General features: G+C 39.9%; 2 long non-coding RNA genes across 2 annotated transcripts; both read left to right on the plus strand.

Annotated features, from left to right (window-relative positions):
- The first annotated feature begins 2,326 nt into the window (after window positions 1–2,326).
- On the plus strand, window positions 2,327–3,134 carry LOC137656002 (uncharacterized). Its single transcript, XR_011046903.1, has 3 exons — window positions 2,327–2,718; window positions 2,830–2,908; window positions 3,004–3,134. It is a non-coding gene; the product is annotated as an uncharacterized lncRNA (long non-coding RNA).
- An 8,020-nt stretch (window positions 3,135–11,154) lies between these two features.
- Window positions 11,155–13,383, plus strand: LOC137656003 (uncharacterized). Its single transcript, XR_011046904.1, has 4 exons — window positions 11,155–12,724; window positions 12,899–12,957; window positions 13,069–13,147; window positions 13,243–13,383. It is a non-coding gene; the product is annotated as an uncharacterized lncRNA (long non-coding RNA).
- The last annotated feature ends 239 nt before the right edge of the window (window positions 13,384–13,622 follow it).

Here is a 13,622-nt window from a genome sequence, read left to right on the forward strand (position 1 = left end):
GAGGCGCTTCCAAAACTGTCGGAGGTTCTCTTGCGTAGAGAGCAAGAGACAAAGGAAAGACTTGCGGCATCGATGTCGTTGCAAACGACACTAGAAACGATGGCAAGTGACCCCAAGAACCAGGATATGTTCATGGTTGTGGCCAAAACCCATCTGGCCAAAATTACGAAGGATTTCTATAGCTTTATTAAAGCTAGGAGAGACTGTAGAGAGTTCGTGTTCACCTCGGTTGCGGTGAGGCACGAACCGAGGAAACTGATCTCCTCTCGTATTTGGGGTAAAGACCTCTTTCCCAATGAAGTGGTTAAAGAGGTAGTAGACAAGGCCGCCAAAGAGAACCTTCTCAAAAAGTGGGGCCTAGATCTTAAGAGAAAGTCTTCTCCGGATGAGAGTCCCAACCCAAGAGGAAGACAAAAAGGCCTAGGCCATCCTCTCGGCCGGTTAACCCTACCGACAGCAACATCAACAACAACTTCCTGTGACCGTGGTGCCTCAGATAGGGGCACAACCTCCAACCACGTACCAGCTGGTACCTCAACAAACGGCGACACAGTCGCCAGTTCTTAACCCAGCCTCCGAAAGGCAGACTTCTTCCTTTCGTTCGAGAGCCAGAGGAACAGCCAAAGGTTCTTCTAGACGCCCTTCAAGAGGAAGGGGATCCAGGGGAGGACGCGGTCAAGGAGGCAAGGCCTCAGGTCCACAACAGCAGAAGTAGATACTTCCAGTAGGAGGGAGATTACAGCTTTTTAGGGATCGCTGGACCTTCAATCCCTGGGCTCACAGCCTAAATATGAATGGACTAGGTTGGAGCTGGAGCAGTCCTCCACCTCAATTTCCTCAATTCTTTCAACACTCAACCCCCGCTCTGGAAGAATATGTCCGAGAGCTCATAGACAAAAGAGTAATCCGGAAGATTAAGTCCATCAAATTCCAAGGAAGGCTGTTTTGTGTTCCAAAGAAGGACTCAGAAAAACTCAGAATCATTCTAGACTCGTCGCCACTCAACAAGTTCATAGTGGACTACAAGTTCTGAATGCTCACACTTCAACACATAAGGACCCTACTGCCCAAAAGGGCATATGCTGTGTCTATAGACTTGTTTGTTGCTTATTGGCACGTTCCAATTAATCGTCACCTCTCCCCCTACCTAGGCTTCAAGTTACATTGATAACTTTACGCCTTCAGAACCATGCCTTTCGGGCTAAACATAGCCCCAAGGATTTTCACGAATCTCGCAAACGCAGCCGTCCATCAATTACGCCTAAAGGGGGTCCAAGTAGTAGCCTACTTGGAAGACTGGCTGGTGTGGGCAGCATCCAGGACAGAATGCATGCAAGCTTCTAAGGTAGGGATCCAGTTCCTGGAACATCTGGGATTCAAGATCAACATAAAAAAAGTCTCGTCTTTCTCCAGCTCAAAAATTTTCGGTGGTTGGGAATCCACTGGAATTTGGAGTCACATCGGCTTTCCATTCCTAGTAAGAAGAGGAAAGAAATAGCAGGATCTGTCAAGAGACTATAAAAATCCAAACGGATATCAAGACGCAAACAGGAGAGAGTGCTGGGCTCTCTACAGTTTGCTTCGATAACAGATCCAGTGCTAAGAGCACAGTTTAAGGATGCAACAGGAGTCTGGAGAAAACGCACGAAGAAATGGCACCTGTCAGCAGTTCACATTCAAGGGTTCCGCAATGTGACAGCGGACGCTCTATCTAGTTTTACACCTATAGAGTTAGAATGGTCACTTGATGCAGGATCGTTCTCCTTCATCTCGAGTCAAGTCCCAGAGCTGCAGATAGACCTCTTTGCGACGAAAGGCAACAAGAAAATAGTTCGTTATGTGTCCCCTTACGAGGATCGGTTAGCGGAGGCAGTGGACGCTATGTCCCTGGACTGGAACAGATGGTCCAGTATCTATCTGTTCCCTCCGCACACCTCCTTTTGAAGGTCCTCGATATGCTGAGATTCTTCAAAGGGAAAGCTGCAATAGTGGCCCACAAGTGGCCAAATAGCGTGTGGTTCCCTCTGGCATTGGAACTACGATTAAAATTCGTACCGCTACCGGATCCATCCCTGTCTCAGCGAGTACAGAAGTTGTACAAGACATTTCATATTTTCACATGGCGACAGGAAAGACTAGTAATTATTAAAAATTTGGTATTTTCAATTGCCCTACTCTTGGTACCATCAAACTGTCTTTCCTGCCGTCCAGTCTTTAAAGATGGATAGTTTGCTAACTCCTCCTCCTTCCATATGCTTTACTCGAGCGAAAACGCCGACGAGGAGGCAGGCAGCCCGGCCGTCCGACAGTGTCAGAGACAGAGACACAGAGACCTCACTCACCTGGAAAGGTTTCCACATTTTTGATTTGTCCGACATGCCTTTCTTAGGCTAAAGGCTTTTATTGGGATCCCTGGTCTACGTCACCCTCTTGTGAAAATCTGCCAAAATCCATCTGCAACGCCTTTGTGCATGGTTCGACAATGATGAGTACCAAGAATATATAGGGCTTATTTTTAAGGTTATCATTGCGAACTCTCATTGCCTTGTGTTGCCTATTAAAGTTTTTCCTGTCTGTCATTTTTAATCTTATGAAGATTCGTAATAGTTTTTTTTTGTGGTCAATATGTTTTCTATATCGTATTCTCTTGTCCTTTCAGGTGATTTAGCTCTCGGACTAGTAACTCTAGCTTATTCATAAATTCACGTTAACACTTGGGTAAGAGAATCGTCTAATTATACATTAATGTTTCGAGTGATTATATTTATGACGAATTGTCTCCCATATTACGACCGAGCAAATTTATATTAGGTTTACCGTTCATTTCAGGATGGTGTTCGGTTTCGATGTATCGGCCCTTTTATTTCCTTCCTGATACTAATGTAAACCTCAGTTGCTCAATTGTAAGGTAATTTTAAGTGGGTTATTATTCCGATGGGTATATTCTTCTACATAAATGACCATGACTTTAAGATACTAATCTTCCTGAATATTTCTTTACAGACAGCGAGCGAAGCAGAACGAAGGAAACGCCCTACGATTTACGTGAATTGCCTTGTTCTCCAACCAACTGTTTGTAACTCCGTTACTACGTTATTTTAAAGGCTTATTTATGTAATAAATATCATATTTAATTACATTTTTCCTTCCAACCTTTGTTTCAAATCACAGATTTTTATGGTGTTCTGCTTATGGCGCCCAACGTGGGGCAACACAATGAAAGGTGCTTAATGATGGTGCAGATGATCCAGTAGAGAATTGACCACGACTGGGGCTCCCAATAGTCTCTCATATTTCTTTTTGCAGGACATTGACATTTTCCTTTCCAGGATATTAACATTTTATTGAAATAAATATATTTTTCCTTTTCAGAAAGTTAACATTTTATTATTTTGCATTTGTTGTACGTTTGTTATAATGGCTAACTTACAGGTACTGATTGGACAACGAAAAGTCATTCGGAGAAAAGTCACCGAACAATTCAATAGGTCTGACACCTATTCTGCCCTTACACAAGAAGAAAAGTTAGCTATTAAAGGTCTTCTTGTTAATTATAGAAACAAGTTGTCAGAGCTAGATGATCAAATCCTCTTGAAGAAATTTCCTGACGTATCTGATGAAGCAGAGTTAGAGCCAGAATTAACAAGTTGCCAGGATTATTCAGATAAAATTGAGTATTGTTTACCATTACTTGAGATTTCCAGGGGTAATAATGGTTCTAATATTCCCGACGTGGCTCCTCTTCCTAAGTTTACAGGTAAAGAAGGAGAAGATTTATTGAAATTTATAGCAGAGTTTGAGGCTACAACTAATGTATTTCAGTATCCTGATAGAGATTTACTTTTATTGCTGAAGCAACAGATAGACGGTCGAGCAAAGACTTTATTATGTTCTCTGGAAGCTGACAAACAGCGTTATGTAGATGCCAAAGAATTATTGATTTCCGCCTTTGCTTCTAAGGAGGTTTGTAAAAACAATGCAATTAGGAAAATTACGGAGTTAAGTCTAAGAGAGGGTGATGACCCCTTTACATTTATTTCCATCCTCCGATCAGTATGTGAAGCAGTCAAGACTTTTAACATTGGAGCGGATGAATTTGTCAGATATTTTGCTTGGCACGGCTTAAATGGTCGCTTTCAGCGTCATTTTATTAATATTACAAGAAAAACTCATCCTTCCTTAAATGACATTATTTCACATTTCTTTGCAGCTTGCGAAAGGTACGAAAGTGACGGGAAAGGTGTTGAAAGCTTGAAATGTAAAGCTTCACGTGTCAAAACATTAACACTCCCTCTTCCTAAAGAGAGTACTACCAGCATGGCTGCGGAAGCAGTAACATATGATAAAGACAGGTCTTCGCCTCAGTGTTCCTTGTGTTCTGCGGTTGGAAATACTGATAAATTTCACTTTATCCATAAGTGCCCTAATTTTCTTTCTCCTACAGATAAAGTGCATATTTTAAAATCTAGAAATGGATGTGTAAAATGCGGCCAGTTTAATCATGTTTCCGGTAAGTGTCGTTTTAAATTCAAAAGACGCTGTTCAAATTGTAACAGCTGGCATATGACTTACCTATGTGATAGGAGTCAGTCACCAGACAGAGACTCTAACAATATTAATAACTGCAAATCCAAGGTGGAAACTTCTCAAATAAGCAGCGGTGTTGCCGTACTTCCTACTTGTCAAGGGGATTCCATTTTACCCACCTTTTCATTTAAAGTTGGGGGGAACTGTTTACAGAGGACTGAAGGACAGTGGTTCGCAGAGCACGTTTGTCACTAAGAAATTGGCGGAGGAGAATAATCTTAAAATCATTAACTCAAAGGTAAAGCTAACAGTTAATGGGTTTAATGGTAACAAGGAGTATTTTACTGAAATTGTTGAAGTTCCTGTTACGATCGGAGATAAATCCTTTATAATTTATTGCTTGGTTGTACCAAACATTAATGTAGCATTGAAATTACCTCTGCTTGGTAGATTAGTTGATAAATTTCAGGCACAAGGTGTTAAATTAGCTGATCAATTCCTTAATAAATGTTCTCATGAAATTGATAATGTTCAGCTCATTTTAGGTACAGACTTCGCTTATTGTATTGCAGGTACAGATACAGTTTTTGGAGGAATAAATTCATCGATGTATACAGAGTGTCATGCAGGTATTTTGCTGTCTGGTAGCATTGATTTAATGATTAAGAATATTGATAATTTAGCTGATACGAGAGTGCAAACCTCGGCTGTTAGTAACCCATTTGAGTGTAGTTCTGCTATTCATATCCAGAGTAGTTCCTTTCTGCTGAACTCTAAAGTTGATATTTTTGCCGATGATGACATTAATACTAACTTTGAGGTAAACTGTTCATTTTCTGTAATAAATGAAAGAGGTATGCTTATGGAGAAACCACTGCAACAGGCCACTGATCAACTTCTAGAGACTGAATGCAATTATTACTAAAATTACGATCAGAATTCCTACAATGATGAAAGTATTGAACTTAACAACCAGTTGGTCGAATTTACCATCAAAACCCTTCGTCGTAGGGAGTCTGATGGACGTATTATCGTTCCCTTGCTGTGGAATGGGAAAGTTTCTCATTTACTTTCAAAGAATGAAAATCTATCTAAGTTGATATTAAGGTCTAACCTCAAGAGACTTAAACGACATCCAGAACGTTTGCAGCTCGTTGACCAAACAATTAAGGAGCAATTGAAGGCAGGCATAATTGAACCCTTTTATGATTTAGAAGTGTTTAAAAGTGAGAATCCTCAACATTCTTTTTTACCACACATGCCTATCTTTAAACTGGATAGGGATAGTACCAAATGTAGGATTGTATTTTTGTCTAACCTTAGGGATTCTTCTAATAATATATCTTTGTCACATAACCAGTGCATGTATTCAGGGCCTACGTTAAACCAAAAATTGTCCTCTTCCTTTTTACAGCTTAGATTTGACCAAAAGTTACTCATATTTGACCCTAAGAAAGCCTTTAATATGTTATCTTTAACAGAAACTGATCAGTCTAAGTTGTTATTTTTTTGGTACAAAAATGTGAATCAAGGCAATTTTTCCTTATTGGCTTTTAAGAATGTAAGATTACCTTTTGGCCTTAGATGTAGTCCCTTTTTATTGATGATTTCATTATATTATATACTTGTGTTACAACCTTCAGAGGATTCACGAATAGCAGATTTAAAGAAATCTATCTATTCCATGATTTATATGGACAATGGGGCTATTACTACCAACACTTCAGAGGAGTTAGAGTGGTCGTATAAACAGCTTTCAAATATATTCAATCCCTATAAATTTGACATTCAGCAGGTTGTAACTAATGACTCGACTTTACAGGATGAAGTGGACCGCGAAGCCGAGACAGCTACGCCTTTACGTAACAAGTTGTTTGGTTTAAACTGGGACCGATGTTCCGACGAAATTTTCACTAAACCAATTTGTCTTGATCCCAATGCTAATACTAAAAGGTCTCTTTTACAGACAATTGCTTCACAGTTTGACCTTTTTGGTTTTAATATGCCATTGTTTAATCGCTGTAGATTGTTCATGCATCAATTACAGTGTCAAAAGAATTTTCATTGGGATCAACCATTAACGCAAGAATTGCAGAGAGAATGGATTAATATTTGCAGGCAAACCAACAGAGCTCCTCCTTTAAAAATTGCTAGGTGTGTTGGTCCACGAGATGGCAATTATGATATTTATATTTTTTCCGATGGTAGTAAGGGGGAGAGTGACTGCTCCCCGCACTCTAGTTTTGGGGTGTTTAAATGTGCGTGGATGTAGTACGATAGAGAGTAAAAGATGTGAGATTGGAAGTATGTTTAGAAGTAGAAGGATGGATGTATTGGCCTTGTGTGAGACAAAGATGAAAGGAAAGGGTGAAGTGATGTTTGGTGAAATGTCTGGTAGAGTGTCTGGGATTGAAAGGGGAAGAGCGAGAGAGGGTGTGGCGTTATTGCTGAGTGAATGGATGACAGGTAAAGTAGTGGAATGGAAGGAGATATCATCTAGGTTAATGTGGGTAAGGGTTAGGTTGGGTAGGGAATGTTGGGCGTTTGTCAGTGCTTATGGGCCAGGTAGTGAGAAAAGTGAAGAAGATCGGAATGAGTTCTGGAATGATTTAACTAGGTGTGTAGAAGGACTGGGTAGAAGGAATTATGTAGTTGTTATGGGTGACTTAAATGCTAGAGTGGGCGCTGGAGAGGTAGAAGGTGTCATTGGTAAGTATGGCGTACCAGGTGAAAATGAGAGTGGTGAGAGACTGGTAGACATGTGTGTTGAACAAGAGATGGTAATAGGTGCTAGCTTCTTTAAAAAGAAAGATAAGAATAAGTATACATGGGTAAGAGTGGCAAATGGAAGAGTAGTAGAAAGGGCATTAATGGATTATGTGTTGGTAACCAAAAGAATGTTTGGAAGATTGAAAGACGTGCACGTGTTTAGGGGTATGGCTAACGGTATGTCTGATCATTTTTTGGTGAAAGGAAAATTAGTTGTAGCAAAAGAGTGGGGGAATAGAGTAGGTGGATGTAAAAGGGAGGTAGTGAGGATTGAAGAGCTAATAAAACCGGGGGTAAAAAGTAAATATCAGGAAAGGTTGAAAATGGCATATGATGAGGTGAGAGTAAGAGAAACTGGTAATTTAGAGGAGGAATGGAAGTTAGTAAAAGAAAATTTTGTTGGGATTGCAAGTGATGTATGTGGCAAGAAGGTTGTTGGAGGCAGCATGAGGAAGGGCAGTGAATGGTGGAATGAAGGAGTGAAGGTGAAAGTGGAAGAGAAAAAGAGGGCTTTTGAAGAATGGCTGCAGAGTAATAGTAAAGAGAAGTATGAAAAATATAGAGAGAAAAAGGTGGAAGTAAAGCGCAAGGTACGTGAGGCAAAGAGGGCAGCTGACCTGAGGTGGGGTCAGGGATTGGGTCAGTCATATGAAGAGAATAAGAAGAAGTTTTGGAAAGAAGTGAAGAGAGTAAGGAAGGCTGGCGCAAGAATTGAAGAGACAGTGAAAGATGGAAATGGAAGGTTGTTAAAAGGAGAGGAGGCAAGGAAAAGATGGGCGGAATATTTTGAAAGTTTGCTGAATGTTGAGGATAATAGGGAGGCAAATATAACTGCTGTTCCAGGTGTTGAGGTGCCAGTGATGGGAGATGAGAATGAGAGAGAGATAACAATAGAGGAAGTGAGGAGAGCACTAGATGAAACGAGAGTAGGAAAAGCATCTGGTATGGACGGTGTGAAAGCTGAGATGTTGAAGGAAGGGGGTGTGACTGTACTTGAATGGTTGGTGAGATTGTTTAATATGTGTTTTGTGTTGTCAATGGTACCAGTAGATTGGGTTTGTGCATGTATTGTACCACTATATAAGGGTAAGGGAGATGTGCATGAGTGTTGTAATTCAAGAGGTATTAGTTTGTTGAGTGTAGTTGGAAAAGTGTATGGTAGAGTACTGATTAATAGGATTAAGGATAAAACAGAGAATGCAATCTTGGAAGTACAGGGTGGTTTTAGAAGAGGTAGGGGTTGTATGAATCAGATTTTTACAGTTAGGCAGATATGCGAGAAGTATTTAGCAAAAGGTAAGGAGGTGTATGTTGCGTTTATGGATCTGGAGAAAGCATATGATAGAGTTGATAGGGAAGCAATGTGGGATGTGATGAGGTTATATGGAGTTGGTGGAAGGTTGTTGCAAGCAGTGAAAAGTTTATACAAAGGTAGTAAAGCATGTGTTAGAATAGGAAATGAAGTGAGTGATTGGTTTCCGGTGAGAGTGGGGCTGAGACAGGGATGTGTGATGTCGCCGTGGTTGTTTAACTTGTATGTTGATGGAGTGGTGAGAGAGGTGAATGCTCAAGTGCTTGTACGAGGATTAAAACTGGTAGGCGAGAATGACCATGAATGGGAGGTAAATCAGTTGTTGTTTGCGGATGATACTGTACTGGTAGCAGACACAGAAGAGAAGCTTGACCGACTAGTGACAGAATTTGGAAGGGTGTGTGAGAGAAGGAAGTTGAGAGTTAATGTGGGTAAGAGTAAGGTTATGAGATGTACGAGAAGGGAAGGTGGTGCAAGGTTGAATGTCATGTTGAGTGGAGAGTTACTTGAGGAGGTGGATCAGTTTAAGTACTTGGGGTCTATTGTTGCAGCAAATGGTGGAGTGGAAGCAGATGTACGTCAGAGAGTGAATGAAGGTTGCAAAGTTTTGGGGGCAGTTAAGGGAGTAGTAAAAAATAGAGGGTTGGGCATGAATGTAAAGAGAGTTCTATATGAGAAAGTGATTGTACCAACTGTGATGTATGGATCGGAGTCGTGGGGAATGAAAGTGATGGAGAGACAGAAATTGAATGTGTTTGAGATGAAGTGTCTGAGGAGTATGGCTGGTGTATCTCGAGTAGATAGGGTTAGGAACGAAGTGGTGAGGGAGAGAACGGGTGTAAGAAATGAGTTAGCGGCTAGAGTGGATATGAATGTGTTGAGGTGGTTTGGCCATGTTGAGAGAATGGAAAATGGTTGTCTGCTAAAGAAGGTGATGAATGAGAGAGTTGAGGGGAGAAGTACAAGAGGAAGGCCGAGGTTTGGGTGGATGGATGGTGTGAAGAAAGCTCTGGGTGATAGGAGGATAGATGTGGGAGAGGCAAGAGAGCGTGCTAGAAATAGGAATGAATGGCGAGCGATTGTGACGCAGTTCCAGTAGGCCCTGCTGCTTCCTCCGGGGCCTTAGATGACCGCGGAGGTAGCAGCAGTAGGGGAGTCAGCATTATGAAGCTTCATCTGTGGTGGAAATGTGGGAGGTTGGGCTGTGGCACCCTAGCAGTACCAGCTGAACTCGGTTGAGTCCCTGATTAGGCTGAAGGAACATAGAGAGTAGAGGTCCCCTTTTTGTTTTGTTTCATTGTTGGTGTCGGCTACCCCCCAAAACTGGGGGAAGTGCCTTGGTTTATAGATAGATAGATAGTAAGGACATATTTGGTTGTGTACTCTATTTACAACATATTGAATCCAATCGCTTAAGCTTTATACATGCATAAAACCGACTTGTAAATAAGCAACTTAAGAGTAAATCCATGCCCTCTCTGGAACTTAACGCAATACATTTAAGTGTTGAGTGTGCTCTTGAGATTTACAAAGATTTGTCTGGATCTGCTTGCTTAAAACCCTTAAAGGTTAATAATATTTACGTATATACTAATTCTCTCTGTGCCTTACATTGGCTGAATTCTGCTGCCTTGAAATTGGACAAATTAAATAAACATTCTCCATTCGTCGTAAACAGACTTCATAATATACAAAGAATGTGTGAAACGGTTCCTATAAAATTTAGCTTTATTTCAGGGAAAAACAATCCTGCGGACATAATCACCAGATGTGTGTCATACAACCAGTTGCAAAATTCTTGCTTTTTTTCAGGACCAAATTTAAGTATAAATGAAGTTCCAGAATTGTCAACTACCATACCAGCATTTGAGATGCCCACTGAGGTTCAAGCAACTCCTTCCACAGCTCAGGTTATGGAAGTTGCTAACAATCTTATTGATATTAATAATTATTCCAATTTCAGGAAACTTGTATTGATTTTTCGCAGAATTTTCTTAGTGGTGCACAAGTGGAAGCTGAAAGCGAAAATTGCTTGCTCACCAGTCGCTAATTACTTTGCCCAGGCTATAAATTACTTGTTAAACAATGAACAAAGAAAGCATTATCCTGAGGTATATTCTTACCTACAGCATGGTCTTAATTCCAGAAAAGACATTCCTCCTATTATAACGCAACTTAATGTATTTTTAGATTCACAGGGTCTTCTGAGAGTTAAGAGTAAATTCAAAAAATGGAATTATGGCTTAAGTGGAAATTACCCTTTATTATTGCACCCAGACAGTCATTTGACCAAACTAATTATTTGGGATGCACACCTCAAATTATTACATTCAGGATGTTATTCTGTATTAACAGAGCTCAAAAAGCATTATTACATCCCTAAACATTTCTCAGTTGTGAAAAAGGCTCTTAAACAGTGTGTTCATTGTCGTAGGTTTAATAATCGTTATATAAGGTTAAATCAGAACTTTTACAGAGACTTCAGAGCAGATCCTCCTACGGTTCCTTTTTCTAACATATTTATGGATTATATAGGACACTTCAATACGAAGGATGGAAAAGAGACCCGTAAGGTTTGGTTACTATGTATCACCTGTACTTGGTCTAGGGCAGTTAACCTCAAAATTTGCAGGAGTTTGAATGTTGCAGAATTTTTAAGAGCATTTCAGCTACACTGCTTTGAGTACGGGACTCCTCAACTTTGTATTAGTGATCTTGGGACTCAGTTGGTGGCAGGAGGTAATACCATAACTTCCTTCATTAGTGACCCTCAGACGCAATTATATTTTGAGGAAAATAATGTAAAACCCCTCTCCTTTCAGCAATATTTCAAAGGCTGCAGTGAATTAGGATCATTAGTAGAAGTCTGTGTAAAAATGGTCAAAAGATTAATGTTTGGAGCAATTAAGAATTTTATATTGACGTATGTAGACTTTGAATTTCTTGTCTGTAATATTGTGCATCTCATTAATCGACGACCTATAGCCTTCAAAGAAGCTGTTCGTGCTGAGACTGACAATGTGCCCGAACCAATAACGCCGGAACAGCTCGTGCGAGGCTATGAATTGACTTCTCTAAACCTTATCCCTAATCTTCAACCTCTTTCAGTTGAAGATCCAGAATTTGACCCTGATAATCAAGCTATTTCTCAGAATTACGTAAAGTTGTGTAAAATTAGGCAGACTTTAATAGAGACCTATCATAATGAATTTCTAGGTACTCTGATTCAGCAAGCAGTTGACAGAAAGGGGCGGTATCGACCCGTTACTCATAAATTACTGAAGGTTGGCGATGTTGTATTAATTAAGGAGGAACATACCAAAAGGAATAATTATCCTCTAGGCATAATTTTGGAAGTTTTTAAGAATGATTTGGGTGAAGTTACCCATGCTGTTATTAAGAAGGGAAAAACAGGCCAGACATCAAGGTTGCATGTAAATGATATTATTCCAATACTAGAAAACACAGGAAGTACCAATTCAGCTACTCCTGATGTTTGTAATTCTGTTACTTCGTCCTTAAGGCCCAAAAGAAAGGCTGCTATATTAAGCCAAGAAAGGACAAGACAGATGCTTTAATCTTTATTCAGTATTTGTATTTTCTTGTATTTAATTTAATTATTTTTACATTTCTTAAATGTATTTTTTCTTACAATTGTCCTTGTTACATATGTTTCAGGATGGAATTTTTTCATTTCTGAAAAAATCCCATCTTCGCCCCTGGACTGTACAAGACATTTCATATTTTCACATGGCGACAGGAAAGACTAGTAATTATTAAGAATTTGGTATTTTCAATTGCCCTACTCTTGGTACCATCAAACTGTCTTTCCTGCCGTCCAGTCTTTAAAGATGGATAGTTTGCTAACTCCTCCTCCTTCCATATGCTTTACTCGAGCGAAAACGCCGACGAGGAGGCAGGCAGCCCGGCCGTCCGACAGTGTCAGAGACAGAGACATAGAGACCTCACTCACCTGGAAAGGTTTCCACATTATTGATTTGTCCGACATGCCTTTCTTAGGCTAAAGGCTTTTATTGGGATCCCTGGTCTACGTCACCCTCTTGTGAAAATCTGCCAAAATCCATCTGCAACGCCTTTGTGCATGGTTCGACAATGGTGAGTACCAAGAATATATAGGGCTTATTTTTAAGGTTATCATTGCGAACTCTCATTGCCTTGTGTTGCCTATTAAAGTTTTTCCTGTCTGTCATTTTTAATCTTATGAAGATTCGTAATAGTTTTTTTTTGTGGTCAATATGTTTTCTATATCGTATTCTCTTGTCCTTTCAGGTGATTTAGCTCTCGGACTGGTAACTCTAGCTTATTCATAAATTCACGTTAACACTTGGGTAAGAGAATCGTCTAATTATACATTAATGTTTCGAGTGATTATATTTATGACGAATTGTCTCCCATATTACGACCGAGCAAATTTATATTAGGTTTACCGTTCATTTCAGGATGGTGTTCGGTTTCGATGTATCGGCCCTTTTATTTCCTTCCTGATACTAATGTAAACCTCAGTTGCTCAATTGTAAGGTAATTTTAAGTGGGTTATTATTCCGATGGGTATATTCTTCTACATAAATGACCATGACTTTAAGATACTAATCTTCCTGAATATTTCTTTACAGACAGCGAGCGAAGCAGAACGAAGGAAACGCCCTACGATTTACGTGAATTGCCTTGTTCTCCAACCAACTGTTTGTAACTCCGTTACTACGTTATTTTAAAGGCTTATTTATGTAATAAATATCATATTTAATTACATTTTTCCTTCCAACCTTTGTTTCAAATCACAGATTTTTATGGTGTTCTGCTTAGAAGTCGACTGTCTTCACTCCATCACAGAAAACACCAAACTTACATCTCATGATTTTCTCTCCTTAACAATGAGGAAAAGATTCGGTGTTTAAAAGTCGGTTTAGACTTTTGGAGGAAATCAGAAGACATTATGAGGCTTCAGGGAAGAAATAGCTATCCTTTGTCAAGGCGAAGAAACCGAAAGAATCCC

The sequence above is a fragment of the Palaemon carinicauda genome, chromosome 17, assembly GCF_036898095.1.
Source record: "Palaemon carinicauda isolate YSFRI2023 chromosome 17, ASM3689809v2, whole genome shotgun sequence".
Classification (NCBI taxonomy): domain Eukaryota; kingdom Metazoa; phylum Arthropoda; class Malacostraca; order Decapoda; family Palaemonidae; genus Palaemon; species Palaemon carinicauda.